Source organism: Trichosurus vulpecula, chromosome 2 (genome assembly GCF_011100635.1).
Source record: "Trichosurus vulpecula isolate mTriVul1 chromosome 2, mTriVul1.pri, whole genome shotgun sequence".
NCBI classification, from domain to species: Eukaryota; Metazoa; Chordata; class Mammalia; order Diprotodontia; family Phalangeridae; genus Trichosurus; species Trichosurus vulpecula.
In genome coordinates, this window is record NC_050574.1 from 159,816,696 (window position 1) to 159,831,875 (window position 15,180).

Consider the following 15,180-nt stretch of genomic DNA (forward strand, 5'->3'; position numbering starts at 1 on the left):
TTCTTTCCTGTGGGGTAAGAGACCCAATTGAGTATGTATGGTATTCCCTCCTCAGGCCAAATTTGATGAGAGCAATATTCACTCATTCCCCCCTCACCTGCCCGCTCCCCTCTTCACACAGAACTGCTTCCTCTTGCCACCTTTATTCGAGATAATCCACCTCATTCTATCTCTCCTTATCTCCCTCTCTCAATATATTCCTCTCTCATCCCTTAATTTAATTTTATTTCTTTTAGATATCTTCCCTTCATCTTCAACTCACCCTGCGTTCTCTCTCTCTCTCTCTCTCTCTCTCTCTCTCTCTCTCTCTCTCTCTCTCTCTCTCTCTCTCTCTTTCTCTCTCTCTCTCTTTATGTGTATATATATATATATACAAACATATATAAACACATACATATTCACTTATTATATATATACATGTATGTATATATATGTATATATATATATGTGCATATTCCCTTCAGCTACCCTAATACTGAGGTCTCATGAATCATACGCGTTATCTTTTCATGTAGGAATGTAAACAAAACAGTTCAACTTTAGTAAGTCCCTTGCAATTTCTTTTTCTTGTTCTTTTTCTTGATTACCTTTTCATGCTTCTCTTGATTCTTGTGTTTGAAAGTCAAATTTTCTATTCAGCTCTGGTCTTTTCACTGAGAAAGCTTGAAAGTCCTCTATTTTATTGAAAATACATATTTTGCCTTGGAGCGTGATATTCAGTTTTGCTGGGTAGGTGATTCTACTAGCTCCATTGACCTCTGGAATATCATATTCCAAGCCCTTCAATCTCTTAATGTAGAAGCTACCAGATCTTGGGTTATTCTTATTGGGTTTCCACAATACTCAAATTGTTTCTTTCTGGCTGCTTGTAGTATTTTCTGCTTGATCTGGGAGCTCTGGAATTTGGTGACAATATTCCTAGCAGATTTCTTTTTGGGATCTATTTGAGGAGGCGATCGATGGATTCTTTCAATTTCTATTTTGCCTTGTGGCTCTAGAATATCAGGGCAGTTCTCCTTCATAATTTCTTGAAAGATGATATCTAGACTCTTTTTTTGATCATGGCTTTCAGGTAGTCCAATAATTTTTAAATTATCTCTCCTGGATCTATTTTCCAGGTCAGTGGTTTGTCCAATGAGATATTTCACATTGTCTTCAATTTTTTCATTTCTTTGGTTCTGTTTTATAATATCTTGATTTCTCATAAAGCCTCCACTTGCTCCAATCTAATTTTTAAGGTAGTATTTTCTTCAGTGGTCTTTTGGACCTCCTTTTCCATTTGGCTAATTCTGCCTTTCAAGGCATTCTTCTCCTCATTGGCTTTTTGGAGCTCTTTTGCCATTTGAGTTAGTCTATTTTTTAAGGTGTTGTTTTCTTCAGTGTATTTTTCAGTATTTTTTTGGGTCTCCTTTAGCAAGTCACTGACTTGTTTTTCGTGGTTTTCTCGCATCCTTCTCATTTCTCTTCCCAATTTTTCCTCAACTTCTCTAACTTGCTTTTCCAAATCCTTTTTGAGCTCTTCCATGGCCTGGGACCAGTTCGTGTTTTTCTTGGAGGCTTTTGGTGTAGGCTCTTGCACTTTGTTGACTTCTTCCGTCTGTATGTTTTGGTCTTCTTTGTCACCAAAGAAAGAATCCAAAGTCTGAAACTGAATCTGGGTGCGCTTTCACTGCCTGGCCATACTCCCAACCAACTAACTTGACCCTTGAGTTTTTCAGTGGGGTATGGCTGCTTGTAGACTAACGAGTTCTATGTTCCACGTTTGGGGGGGATGCGCCAGCTCTGCCACACCAGCACTCCTCCTTACCCAAGAACTCCCAACCCGGACTGGGCTTAGATCTTCAGCAGGCTGTGCACTCCTGCTCTGATCCACCACTTAATTCCTCCTACCAGGTGGGCCTGCGGCATGAAGCAACTGCAGCTGTAGCTGCCCCACCTCTGCTGCCCCAGGGGCGGTGGCCGAACTTCGAACTCCTTCCACTCCTGCAGCTTTTCCCACTAACCTTCTCCGCTGTCTTTGGTGTTTGTGGGTTGAGAAGTCTGGTAACTGCTGCAGCTCACTGATTCAGGGCACTAGGGCCCGCTCTATGTTAAGCACTAGGCATGAAAAGATACACCAGGACATATTCTAAGACTTCAAGTACCTTAAAATATGGTATAGTAATTTGAAGAAATAATGAGTTGAGAGAGCATATTCATGTAAAAATTTTAAAGGTTTTATAAAGACAACAGGCCAATACCAAGATCTACCCTTCTCTTTGATTGTTACATTTTATTTAGCTTTTGTTGTTTTTGTTCAGGTGTTTTTCAGTTGTGTCCAACTTGGCAAGATATTGAAATGGTTTCTTTTTGGCTTCTTGCAATATTTTCTCATTGACCTGGGGGCCAAGGAGTTTGACTATGATATTCCTGGAAATTTTCATTTTGGAATCTCTTTCTGGGGGTGATCAGTAGATTCTTTCAAGTTCTATTTTGCCCTCTGGAGCTGAGACATTGAGACAGTTTTCTTTTATAATTGCTTAAAATGTGATATCTAGGCTATTCTTTTGCCCATAATCTTCAGGTAGTCCAAAAATTCTAAAATTTTCTCTCCTGCATCTATTTTCCACATAAGTTGTTTTTCCAATGAAATATTTCACATTTTTCTTCTATTTTATCATTCTTTTCACTTAATTTTATTGTGTTTTAATGTCTCATGGAGTCATTAGCTTCCACTTACCCAACTGTAATTTTCAAAGATTTATTTTCTTCAGTGAATTTTTGTATCTCATTTTCCACTTGGCTTATCATCTGTTCTTTAAGGAGCTCTTTTCTTCAGTGAATTTCTCTGCCTCTTTTACCATTGGCTAATTCTGTTCTTTAAGGTGTTATTTTGTTCAGTATTTTTGGGCCTCTTTTACCAAGTTGTTTATTCTTTTTTTCACGACTTTATTTCATCACTTGTATTTCTTTCCCCACATTTTCCTCTACCACTATTTATTTCTTCCTTTAGCTCTGTCAGGAATTCTTGTTGGGTTTGTGTCTAATTAACATTTTTCTTCAAGGCTTTCCTTGTATTTGATTTCATGTTGTCTTTTGAGTTTGTGTCTTGGTCTTCCCTGACACCATAATAACTTGCTCATTTTCTCAGAATATTTCTTGACTTTGAACTTTGTGTTAAAGTTGGTCTCTGCTCACCTGGGTCTGGGGAGGCACTGTCCCAAGCTTCAGGCTTTTACAGATAAAACTTTACGCTTCTATTTTCAGAGCTAGCTCTGGGGTTCTGCAAGTTTTTAGTGCTTCCAAGATGGTGTAATACAGGTGGTCACTTCTCTCCTGGTCTGTCCTCTGGTCTTTACCCCGAAAGGGCCTGCTTACCTGTAGCCACAAGTGGTAGCACTCCTTTTAGCCCTAGAACTGTGACCATGTCCCTTGCTCTCTATCAATAGTAAGCGCTAGTGCTTCTCTCTGTCTTGGAACTGTGAGTAGGGCTCCTGCTCTGTTGTTAACAAGCATAAGCTATTCTCTCTGCCATTGATCCCAGAACTGCACTCAGAACTGTGTGTGGGAGATATAGTTGTCAAACAGTACCAGGTCCTGTGCCCAGGATATTAATGTGTCCCCTCTTTCTAACCAGTTATCTGACTGCTTTATTGTCTCTTGGCTGAAAGCTTCCAAAGAATTTGGTGCTACTGTTGCTCCTGTCTCCATGGCCCACCATTGGCACTAGGACTTGGTATGTTCTAGGCCAGCCCCCACTCTGGTGTCACAGACCTCTTCTGTTGTCCTCCTAAGTTGTCTTAGGCTAGAAAAAATATCTCACCCTGACCTTTGTTTGGCTCTGCAACTTCAGAACTCAATTTGAGACACTATTTTAAAATTGTTTGGAAGGGAATGTTGGGAGAGTTTGACTGGTTTGCTGTCTCTGCCACCTTGGTTTTTCTAATTGAACATTTTAAAAACTGTTATGTCTAGAAGGGTTATTCTTGCTCTGCTCAGCCTCAGAGGTCAGAGTAGGAGCAATGGGTGGGAGTTTAAGAGAGGCAAAATTCAGCTCAAAATAAATAAAACCTTTACAACAATCTGAGTTGCCCCAAAGAGGAATGGGCTATACTGGGAGGCTTTGGTCTCTCCCACACTGGTGGACTTCAGATAGAGTCTATATAGCCACTTGTCAGGAATACTATAAAGGAAATTCCTCTTTAGGTTTAGTTGGGAATAAGTGGTCTCTGTAGTCCTTTTACAACTTTGGTTGTCTGTGCAATTTCAGTTTTGTAACACTTAATCTGCTCATAGTTTGTAATGTTAAAGGATATGGGACACATAATGAGAAGATAGAACTCATTGGAAAAGACCTTGATATTGGGAAAGATGGAAGGCTAAAAGGAGAAGAGGATGGCAGAAGATAAGATGGATAGATAGTGTCATGGAAGCAATAGACATGAGCTTGGGTAGACTTTGGGACACAGTGGAGAATAGAAGGGCCTAACATGCTATGGTCCATGAAGTCATGAAGAGTTGAACGTGACTGATTGAATTTACAAAATAGGAATATGGTCCATTCCTTTCTTTGGTCATTTTGGGTAATAGGACCATAGGTGATACTGTGTGGTAAAAGAATATGCACAATTTAGGAACTTTTGGGCATAATTCCTTTGCTTTCTAGAAAGGCTATATGAATCCATAGTTCTACTTACACCAATATGTCTGTTTTCCCACAGTTCCTCCATTATTTGTTATTTTCCATTTTTTTTGGTCAATTTTGCCAATCCAGTGGGTGTGGGATGTAACCTGAATTGCTTCAATTTGTTTTTGTAAGGAAGGAAGGAAGTATTTAGTAAGCTAAACACTAGAAAAACAAATATAAGCAAAAAGGACGGTAGTATCAGGTTTCAATGGGTTCCCATTTTGATAAAAGAGTACAACACATTAAAGGGAGTTGAAAACATAGAGAGGGAGTAGAGTATGCACAAAGGGGTATGGTATTGAGGTTTAGAAAGTCAGAAGTACATCTGGGAGAGGAATAAATTTTGCCAAGCCCAGGATCCTACTCCTGGAATGAAAGTCCTGGAGGAACTCCATAATGGAAAGAGGCTGGCATGGCAGAAGAATGTTCCAGGGTGAAGAGGTCCCAGGTGCGAAGAGAATATCCAAGGTGAGAGAATGCAACTCAAGATCGCATTTCTCTAATTTTCAGTGATTTGGATAATTGTTTTTATCTCAGTGGCTATTGATAGTTTTAGTCTTTTCTACTTATTACTGCCTGTTTCTGTATTTTTAACCATTTGTCAATTAGGGAATTGCTCATTTTCTCAGAAATTTAAATTAGTTCTTTACACTTGAAATTAGATTTTTATAAAAGAAGCTTGCTACAAAGATTTTTCCTACTAAAATTTTTTGTTACTGAGATTTTCTTATCTTAATTGCATTGGTTTGTTTATACTAAACCCTCTTAAATTTCATGAAATGAAAATTGTCCATTTTATCCTTTATGATCTTCCTTCTCCTTTGATCAGAAACTCTTCTCCTATTGATAGATCTCGAAAGGCAATTTATTCCTTGCTCTTGTTTTTACCATATCCATTTGAAACTTATTTTTGTATACAATATGATACACTAGTACAAACCTAATTTCTGCCAGACTGCTTTCCAGTTTTCCTAGCACTTCTTTGTTGAGTAGTGAGTCCTAAACTTAGAAACCAATGTATAGTATAGTTTGGCATTTGGCACTGTTAGGCCCCATTGCTTCCATACTTCTATACACATATACATACATATGTATGTACATACATAAACACAAGCACATATTTCCCTTGAGATTCTTGATCTTTTGTTTCTTCAAATGATTTTTTTCTTAGCTCTATAATTTTTAAATTTATTGGTATCACAGGGAATAAGTAAACTAATTTGCAGAGCATTATCATTTTTAGATACTGTTTCAGTCTACTCATGAGCAATTAAAATTTTTTTCCAATTATGGTTGTTATTCTTTGTTATTAAAGAGGACCAAAATGACATCACGATACTAGAGTCAAGTTTCAGTGCGTCCAGCTGTGACTGATCAGACCAATATGAGCTCAGAATACTCTACCACAGGTTGGACACAAATAGTCCCTGTGAACATTTAGAGTGGATTCTCTAAATTTGCTTATCCTGCATTTCCTTTGAACTGTTTCAGTTCTGCTTTGCTCATAAAGCAGAGCACTTTCTTTGCTGTAGGCATGCTGAGCAGCCCTGTACCTGTGTCTCCCAGGGCACACAATCAATTCCAGAGTTTTAAGAGAGCTCTTGAGAGTGACCTTGTATTGCTTCTTCTGACCACCATGCAAACTCTTGCCCTGTGTGAGTTCTCCATAGCCTTTTTGGTAGGTGTACATTTTGCATTCGAACAATGTGGCCAGTCCATTGCAGTTGCACTCTCTGAAGCAGAGTTTGAATGTCTGGCAGTTTAGTTTGATTAAGGACCTCAGTGTCTGGTATCTTATCCTGCCAGGTGATCTTCAGAATCTTCCTAAGACAATTCAAATGGAAGCAATTCAGCTTCCTGGCATGGCACTGGTATACTGTCCAGTTTTCACAGGCATACAACAATGATAGCAGAACAATGGCTCCATAGACCTTCAGTTTGGTAGTCAAATACCTCTTGTCTCCCATACTTTCCATTGGAGTCTCCCAAACACTGAGCTAGCCCAGGCAATGTGTGCATTGACCTCATTATCAATGTGCACATCCCTGGAAAGTGCCCTACCAAGGTAAGTGTACTTATCCACAGCATTCAAAACTTCTCCATTTCAGTGGAGGGAGTATTGGTGGATGATTTTCTGTTTCTAGATAAGTATGCATTCAATGCAACCTCTGAAGCTGAGATGCAACAAAGAATGGATGAATTCTTTGCTGCTTGTGCTAATTTTGGCCTAATAATTAATGCCAAGAAAACACAGGTGTTCCATCAGCCAATACTACACCATCCATACTTAGAAGTTACTCTTCATTAATATAAAGAATGTTAGGTAGTTGCATTTTTATAGTTCCCTAAGTACTTTATACTTTCTGTAATTTTTTTAAAATTGATTTTCTCTTTCGATCTCTTCCTCCTTAGTTTTGTTGGCAAGATGAAGAAATGTTAATGATTTATGTGAATTTATATTCTATCTTATAATTTTATTGAAATTATTGTTTTTACTTTTTTTTAGTTTACTTTCTAGGGTTCTGTTAAGCAAACTACCAACCATGTTATCTGCAAAAAATAATATTATTTCTTCTTTTCTTGTGCTAATTCTTGCAATTTGTTTTTCCTGTCTTATGACTAACAATTATTTTTTCTAATTATTACTATCCAACTATTATTGCTAGTAATTATTATTTCTAATTTTATAATATATAAAATAGCAATGGTAACCACAGATATCCTTGTTTTTCTCCTGATTTTAGTGGAAATACTCGAGTTTTATCCTCATTACATATAATGTTGGCTGTTTCTTTTGAAATATCTAAAATTTAAAATATTAAATGCCCACATATTTCTGTTTTCTAGTTTTTAAAGAAAATGCATATTATATTACAGGAGAAAAGCTTCTTTTCATCTATCATCATAATAATATGATTTTTATTGCTGTTGTTACTAAAACTGTCAATTACATTTATAGTTTTCTTAATATTGAGCTAACTTTCATTCATAGTATAAATACAAGCCAGTCATAATATATAACTTTGTAACACATTGCTGCAGTGCTTTCCTAATATTTTACTTAATTTTTGCATCAATGTTCGTTAGCGATAGTGTTCTATATTTTTCTTTCTTTTCTTTTTTTTTATTTGGTTTTTGGAGGAGGGAAGGCAAGGGAATTGGGTTTAAGTGACTTGCCCAAGGTCACACAACTGGTGTTTCAAGTGTCTGAGGTCGGATTTGAACTCAGGTCCTCCTGACTCCAGGGCTGGTGCTCTACTCACTGCACCATCTAGCTGCCCCTATTTTCTTTTTTTATACTGGTAATTTGGTTTTTCTCATTTTTAAAAAAATCAAATGAACTAATAATTCATCTATTTTGTTGTTTTTTTTAAAGGTCTTCAGTTTATCATCTTAGTGGTTTTTTTCTACTTCCAATTTTATTCATTGATAAATGTGTCATTTCTCTCTTTTGTTGAGTAAAGTGTTTCGTTATATAAAATACCCCATAAAGACTCTTGGCTCCATGCCCAAATTTTGGTATGTTGTCTCACTTTTGTCATTATCGTTATTTAAATTATTATAATTTCTACATATATTTTTTTCTTTACCCAAATTCATTATGACTAATTAACCTCCAATTAATTTTAATCCTTTTTTCAATTATCTGCTATTTAATATAATTTTATTACAATTTAGTCAATAAAGAATGTGCTCAATATTTTTCATTTTTTTGTGATGGTTCCCCCCCCAATACACGATCAACTTTTGTAAAAGTTCCATATACAATTGAGAAATATATTTAATCCTTTCTATTCCCATTAAAAATTAAATAAATCTGTCATATATTTTGTTCTGAAGTTCTGCCAGGTTCCTAACTTCTTTCTCATTTCTTTTTCTGTTAGATTCATTTAGCTCTGAAAGAAGACATATTGAGGCTGCACACTAGTATAGTTTTAATGTCCATTTTTCCCTTTAACTAATGTAGCTTTTCCATTAAGTGTTTAGATACTGTACCATTCAATGTATATAGGTTAAGTTTAGAGATTAGCTCTTGTATTTTACCTTTCAGCAAAATGTAGTTTCCTTTTTAAAAAAATCTCTCTTAAGTCTGTGTTCACAACCTGAGATGGCTCCACCATAGCCCTGTCTATATACCTCACTTATTCCTTGGGCATTAGTATGTATAAAAAGAGTATAATAATTGATGTTTATAATGACCCTGAATGCTTAAAAGTTAAAAGACAGTGTTCATGATATTGTTATACTATGCTCTGTAGAGATATGTAGCACATTCTAAAATTTTTTTAAAATAGAAAATTTACTTAAGTTTACCTTGTTTTCTAACATAAATTTTGATTATATTAGAATTTTGCTTCAATGTTGCCTCATTCTCTGATTACTCTGGATAAATGAGTTATTAAGATATTTTGACTGAGTTTTTTTAAAATTTAGATGTTTGGGCATTAAAAGAAATTTTCTTTTAATTTTTCCATGTTTTGTCAAAAAGCAGTATACAATATCACTATACAATCATGATGAATACAGAGAAAAATAAAAAAGACTTTCACTGACGTGCAAAGTGAAGTAAGTAGAGCAAGGAAAATAACATTCACAATTCTGCAATAATGTAAATGGAGAGAACATCAACCACACAAAAAAAGGGAAAATCAGTGTTAATTACAAAAAAAAAAAAAAACAAAAAAAACCCCCAAAAACCAAGCAGCCCCAAAGAAGAGATATGAGATAATACTTACTCATTATTTCATTACTTTGCAAAGATAGGGGTCTGTGTATGTGTGAGACAGACAGAGACAGGGGCATGTGGGGCAAAAAGAGATATGGGGGGGGAGGGAGGAAGGGGGAGAGAGAGAGAGAGAGAGAGAGAGAGAGAGAGAGAGAGAGAGAGAGAGAGAGGTTTTTTCATTCCTCACGTAATTTAATGCAGTACTGGGTACTAAACAGATGACTGCAGGTTTGTGGGTTATTTTGTGTGGCTGTTGTTACAAAGAGTACTTTAAACCCGGGATAGCTATTTGAGGGCCTTCACATGTGATACAGGGTGATCTAGGTGCTTTACTTGTAAGTCAAGTAAATGATTCATATAATTTAGGTCTAGAATAAACTCTAGGGGTCACTTAATCCAATGCTTTCCTTTTGTAGACAAGCTAACTAAGATCCAGAGATTTTGCCCCATCACAAAAGCTAGTAAACCGCTGAATTAATTAATTAAACACAAACCTCCAAATGCAGTGCCTGCTCCATTATTGGACACAGGTGCACTTGTGAGAATAGGTAAAACATCAGAAGATTATATTATTCATTCCATAAACATTTATTAAACACCTACAGTATGCAGAGCTTTGTTCTTAGTGCTGGGAAGTAACCTAAAGTTTAAATAACTATATAGCCAAGAACAAAGAAGTCACTGATATAGTGAAATGGATTATCGTCTTCCTTCCCTTTAGTTAATAAATGCTTGCTCAATTTAATTAGACACTTTATAGGATCTCACAACCTTTATTAATTTTCCAGGGAGCAAATAGTACAGAGGAAACCCAGATATAAACATGGAAATTGAGGAATAAGTGATCACCCAAGTTACATTGCTTCAGCACCAAGAAGCTCTGCTTCATCACCCCATTTCTAAGACAAGTATATTCAATAGTAGTAGAAAGTGATTGTAACATTGACAATGGCAGAAGTTATGAGTTTTTTTGCTTTTATCTCTTACTTAAAGTCAGTCTCAGGGTAGGAGAGACACTGTTGTCTTTGTCAGGGATATTGTCAATAGCTGATATCTTCCTCTCCCCAGATCAACTGTTCTGCCTTTCTGAATGAGGTAATGATAAGTGTAAATAGGTCCTGTGTGAGGGCATCAGGGTCATTCCTATGAATAAATTATAACATCTTTAATGTGTGGATTTTGCATCTATTTTGACAGTTTAGAGGACATTTCCCCCCTTATTTCCAGATTCTGGGCCGTATTCCAGATAGATGTTGGATAAGTGACCTTTGGACAAGTGAGGTGTTGCTGTAGTGAAATTTTGTGACTAGCTTTATTAATGTCACTGTTGGAGAAGGGCTAAAGAGGAAATAGTTACCAAAGCAAATGAAGTCACTAGCATTTGAGGTATATCTGGAAGTGAAATGACCCCTAGATATGATTGGCATTAGCTAGAGACAGTGCTTCCCAAAAGCACATCATTACATCATACTACAAATTTCTTTGGGGATTTCCTGTCCAGTCTGCAGAAGAGAATAGGCAAGAGCTTTGCAGCCCAAAGATCCCTTCCCCCACCTACTAACTCAGGCAGGCTGCAAAAAGTAAGGACATCTGCTTCAAAATTTATAGCCAGGGATGCTACATTTGTAAAAGGGACTATGACTCTTAAGATAACAAAGAGGAATTCAGCCATACAGATAATTAGCAGGATTTTAAATACTACCAATCAATCACCAAGCATTTATTAACTCTTACTTTGTTCCAGACACTGTGCTGAACACTGGGAATACAAAGAAAACAAGTACTTCCTACCATCAAGGAATGTAAATTCTAATTGAGGAAAAACATATGCATAAATCAGTATATACAAGTTAAGTGAAGAGTAAATGGAAGATAGCTTAGAGGAGGAAACACTAGAAAAATACTGAAACATTAAAATAGACTATTAATTTAAAAGGTAAGTAGTAATAGCATACAATAACATTTCCATAGTACTTTAAGACTTACAAAGTCCTTTCTGTGAGATAATCCGGAGAATTATATGATGCAATTGTTGTTAATTTTTTGCTAGAGGACATAGGAACATAAACATATTTTGTTTGTTTTTGGTATATTTCTAGAACCTAGCACAGTGTCTTGGACATAGTAGGCACTCAATGAATGCTTGTATAATTCAAATGAATTGCTTAGAGAAATTTAATGACTTGCCTGTGGTCAAACAAGATTTGTTAGAGAGAGGCTTCTCCTGACTCCATGTCTAGAATTATTTTTACTATAATGCCATCTTGAAACATAGATTCTTCAACCATGAGATTGGATAGGCCCTTTGTTGGGAGTAGACCTGGAGGGAACATGGTAGATCTTTAATTCTCTTGCCACAGAAACTCAAAATTCCCCACCTGGTCCTGCCTCTGAGGAAGGTTGTACTAATTAACATATTGTTAAATTATTCTGTGTTACTGTTGTAACATCCTCAGATTGTAGAAACAGCTTGCTATAGTAAACATAGTGCTGAATCTGCAGTTAGGAAGACCTTGATTTAAATCATGCCTCTGACATATGTTAGCTTTGTGACCATTAGTAAGTGATTCAATTTTGTTGAAGCTCAGAGAATTCTTGAAGAATAAGTTATAAAGAGGCTGGCATCTAACTCTGAGACTAACATAGTCACAAGTCATAAGATGATACATCCAGAGCTTAAAAAGGCCTCAGGCCTTCTAGTTCAAATCCTTCATTTTAGAGATGAGGAAACAGGCTCAGGGATAGTAACTTTCCCAAGATAACCCAAGCAGTAATTGTCAGAGGTAGAATTTGTACCCAGGTCCTTTGACTCCACAGTGGGCGCTCTTTCTTTTATTCCATGTTGCCATGGAAAGAAAGCCTTTGGGAAGAAATTGCAGGATTTTTCATACCTTGTTTGTTCATATTTATTTCCTTGTTATTTCCTCCTTTAGATTGTGAGTTCCTTGAGGGCAGGAAACGTCTGTTGACGCTTTTTGTATCCCCCATGCTTAGCATAGTGTGTGCCGCGTAGTAGGAGTTTAATAGGTGTTTACTGACTTTATGATTCATAAAAATCAGAAGACTCCTAAAATTTCTGTTCATAATTCCAGATGCTTAAGCAATATTACAATTTTTGCTAACGCATGGAAAAGACCTAATTGGTAAACTGTTTCCCCTATACTTTTTATACTGCATTTTCCTTTACTCATAAGGCATATATAGTTTCCTCTCCCCCTTATGACAATCCCTTCACCCTCCTGAACTAGGGGAAACACTATTTTGCAGCCATCATGGTCGCGACTACTACCTTTCTCATCATTTTTTCCCTTTCATTATGATAGCCAAGTGTTTCAGTGACCTCTCAGACCACTACTTATTCCCCTAATAGCAGTTATTATCAGATAGGTTGGGGAGGAGAGAGGGTTCTTTCCTTAATAGGTATTAAAACTATACCATCTATTCAAAGATTATGCCAGTTTATTACAAGAAAAAGAAGCATACATTTTGTTTGGTATAAACTTGAAGACATTTGATTGTGTTCTAAATGACCTCTTTCTTTTACATATCAATGTTTTCTAATTACGCAGTGAAAAAAAGTACAAGTCATTCTTTTTTTGTGATTATATGTGCTACATAATGGAGTTCACCCAGCATGTGATCTTCTCTGGTTTCTAATCCAAATATCTGCCATCCTCATTCGAGTCTTAGCTCCAGCTGAAGAGGCTCCAAAAGGCACAGGATGGCCCACCAAATTCTGCATTCCATTCTGTCCCTAACATGGTTGTCAGAATCTTTCAACCATGAGAAACTGTAAAGAGCCTAGGGCCTTCCCTTGCTGGTGTCCACCGGGGCTGTGGGGAGCTGTTGCTGCTGCTGCTGCTGTGAAGGGTGGTACATCAGGGTTTTTTCCAGTCATTACTACTGTCCCAACTTCTTCTCCTTCTGGAAGCTAAAGTTTGTTCTCCTGCTCAGCTTCCTTTGTTTCTGAGCAAAGTAATCAGCCTGGGCAGTGCTTGCTCAGGATTCCAGGATATAGTTCACCTTCAGCACAATCTCATTGACAGTAGTAGCATCTAACTGAAAGTAGAGATGTTTGTAATTGTGATTGCTTAGATAGGTAAGTTTAAACATCGCTAGACTTGGGCTTTTTTTCTTCAGCAAGGTCACAGGCACACAGCAGGTCAGAATCAATTGAAATGGGCTTCTCCTTAATCTAGAACTTTGTGCTGGCCTTTTGGTTAGTGACGCGATCTTTCTCTGCTGTGTCTCCAGAGATACCTAGCTGCACATCCATCATGAATCTAAGTCGGTGAATCATGTTGACTTTGAAAGATTTGTAATGGTGACTGGACAGCATGTCTTAGAAAGTGGCTATGTCAGGTCTGAGGATCCTCTTCCAAAATCCCTTCTCCCTTGGAAGTGTTCTCTTGCACAAGGCAGAACTCTAAAGTGCTCTGGCTCTCCAGGATGCATTCTAAGTCCACAGGGTGTTGTGCTCTGTTTCTCCAGGCTATACTGAAGACCTCAACCCCTCCTAGAGCCCTCCTTCCTCTTTAGTGCCTTCTTCAAGATGTCCTTCGTATTGTCCACTTGAATAAGGGAGAATACATGAGCAGCATTTATTCAAACAAAGAGAGACTGTTTGGCTGCAAGACCAAGAGATGAATACTTCTCAACCAAGGCCAAAATGCTAAAGCCAAATTTATGAATGGGCTCATTGGAATCCAGGTGAGGGAAGTCTGTGTCAACCTCACTGTCATCCTCAGCAATACGGAGACAATAAGCACTGGCATTGTCATTGAGCTTGGGTTCTTGTCCTTCAGAGTAGGCCAATTTGGTCATGTACCCTGGAATGTGCTATGATCACAACTGTCACTGGTAGCAGTCTGTCTTGGTTTGGTTGTAGTGGTCCCTACATGACCCCTACCATGAAATTTGGAATACTCATTAAAAGGATCCTTCAGCTGGAGCGGGCACTGCTCTAGGCAAAGGGAGAGGAGTGATGGCTTTGCCACACTTGATGAGTTGACTTTGAAGTTCTTCTTTTTCAGACAATGAGCTGAGCTCCTCTGCTGAATGAGAAGCATTTCTTTCTTTCCATGGGACATTATTGCATTTCATCTGGTTTTACCTCCTTTTCAAAGTCACTCTAATCTTTGTGCCGTGTTTGAGCATCTTCTGATGCCATTCCCAACTTTAGGCAATGTCAACAGATTGGTCATAGATATAGCCCTGAGTTTCAACACTGAGTTTCAACACTGCTTCCTGGCATTTCTGAACCATTGTCTCCAGGCACCAAAGGCAGATGAAACTTTTCCAGATCTACATCATGATCAATGAGGACCATCTCTGACATCCCTGTGTAATCGCTGGTCACGTGGGATTGCTGGATATGAGGCAGGATGATTGTTGGGTTATCCAAGAAGGCCATTCTTTATGGAGGCCAATTTCCTTAAAAGTCTACTTTCTCCTATTCATATTGTTTAAAGGGATCAGTGGAATCCTCAGGATGAGGGCATGGAGGGGGCATATGGGGAGGTGGGGGTGGGAGGAGGGTCGGTATCTGGGCCCGGGGCCCTCCTCCCAGGACCGGTTTCACTCCACTTTCCGTGGCTCTCCCCATGCCCCAAGCCAGGCTTATACTGGCCCCGCAGCCCCCGCCAAGGTTCAGAAGCTCAAGGACAGCATTGTGCCCTAGAGGCACATCCCTGGCTTCCTTGGAAGCCTCCAAACTGGACCCCGATTCACCCCAGGCAGCTGCACCAGAAGTTACTCTAACAAATGTGCTTTAGAAATGATGGAATTG

The 15,180-nt window shown here is 37.9% G+C and overlaps 1 pseudogene; it reads right to left on the minus strand.

The window, feature by feature from the left end:
• Window positions 1-13,292: 13,292 nt before the first annotated feature.
• LOC118839870 lies at window positions 13,293-14,805 on the minus strand (annotated as a pseudogene).
• Window positions 14,806-15,180: the final 375 nt, after the last annotated feature.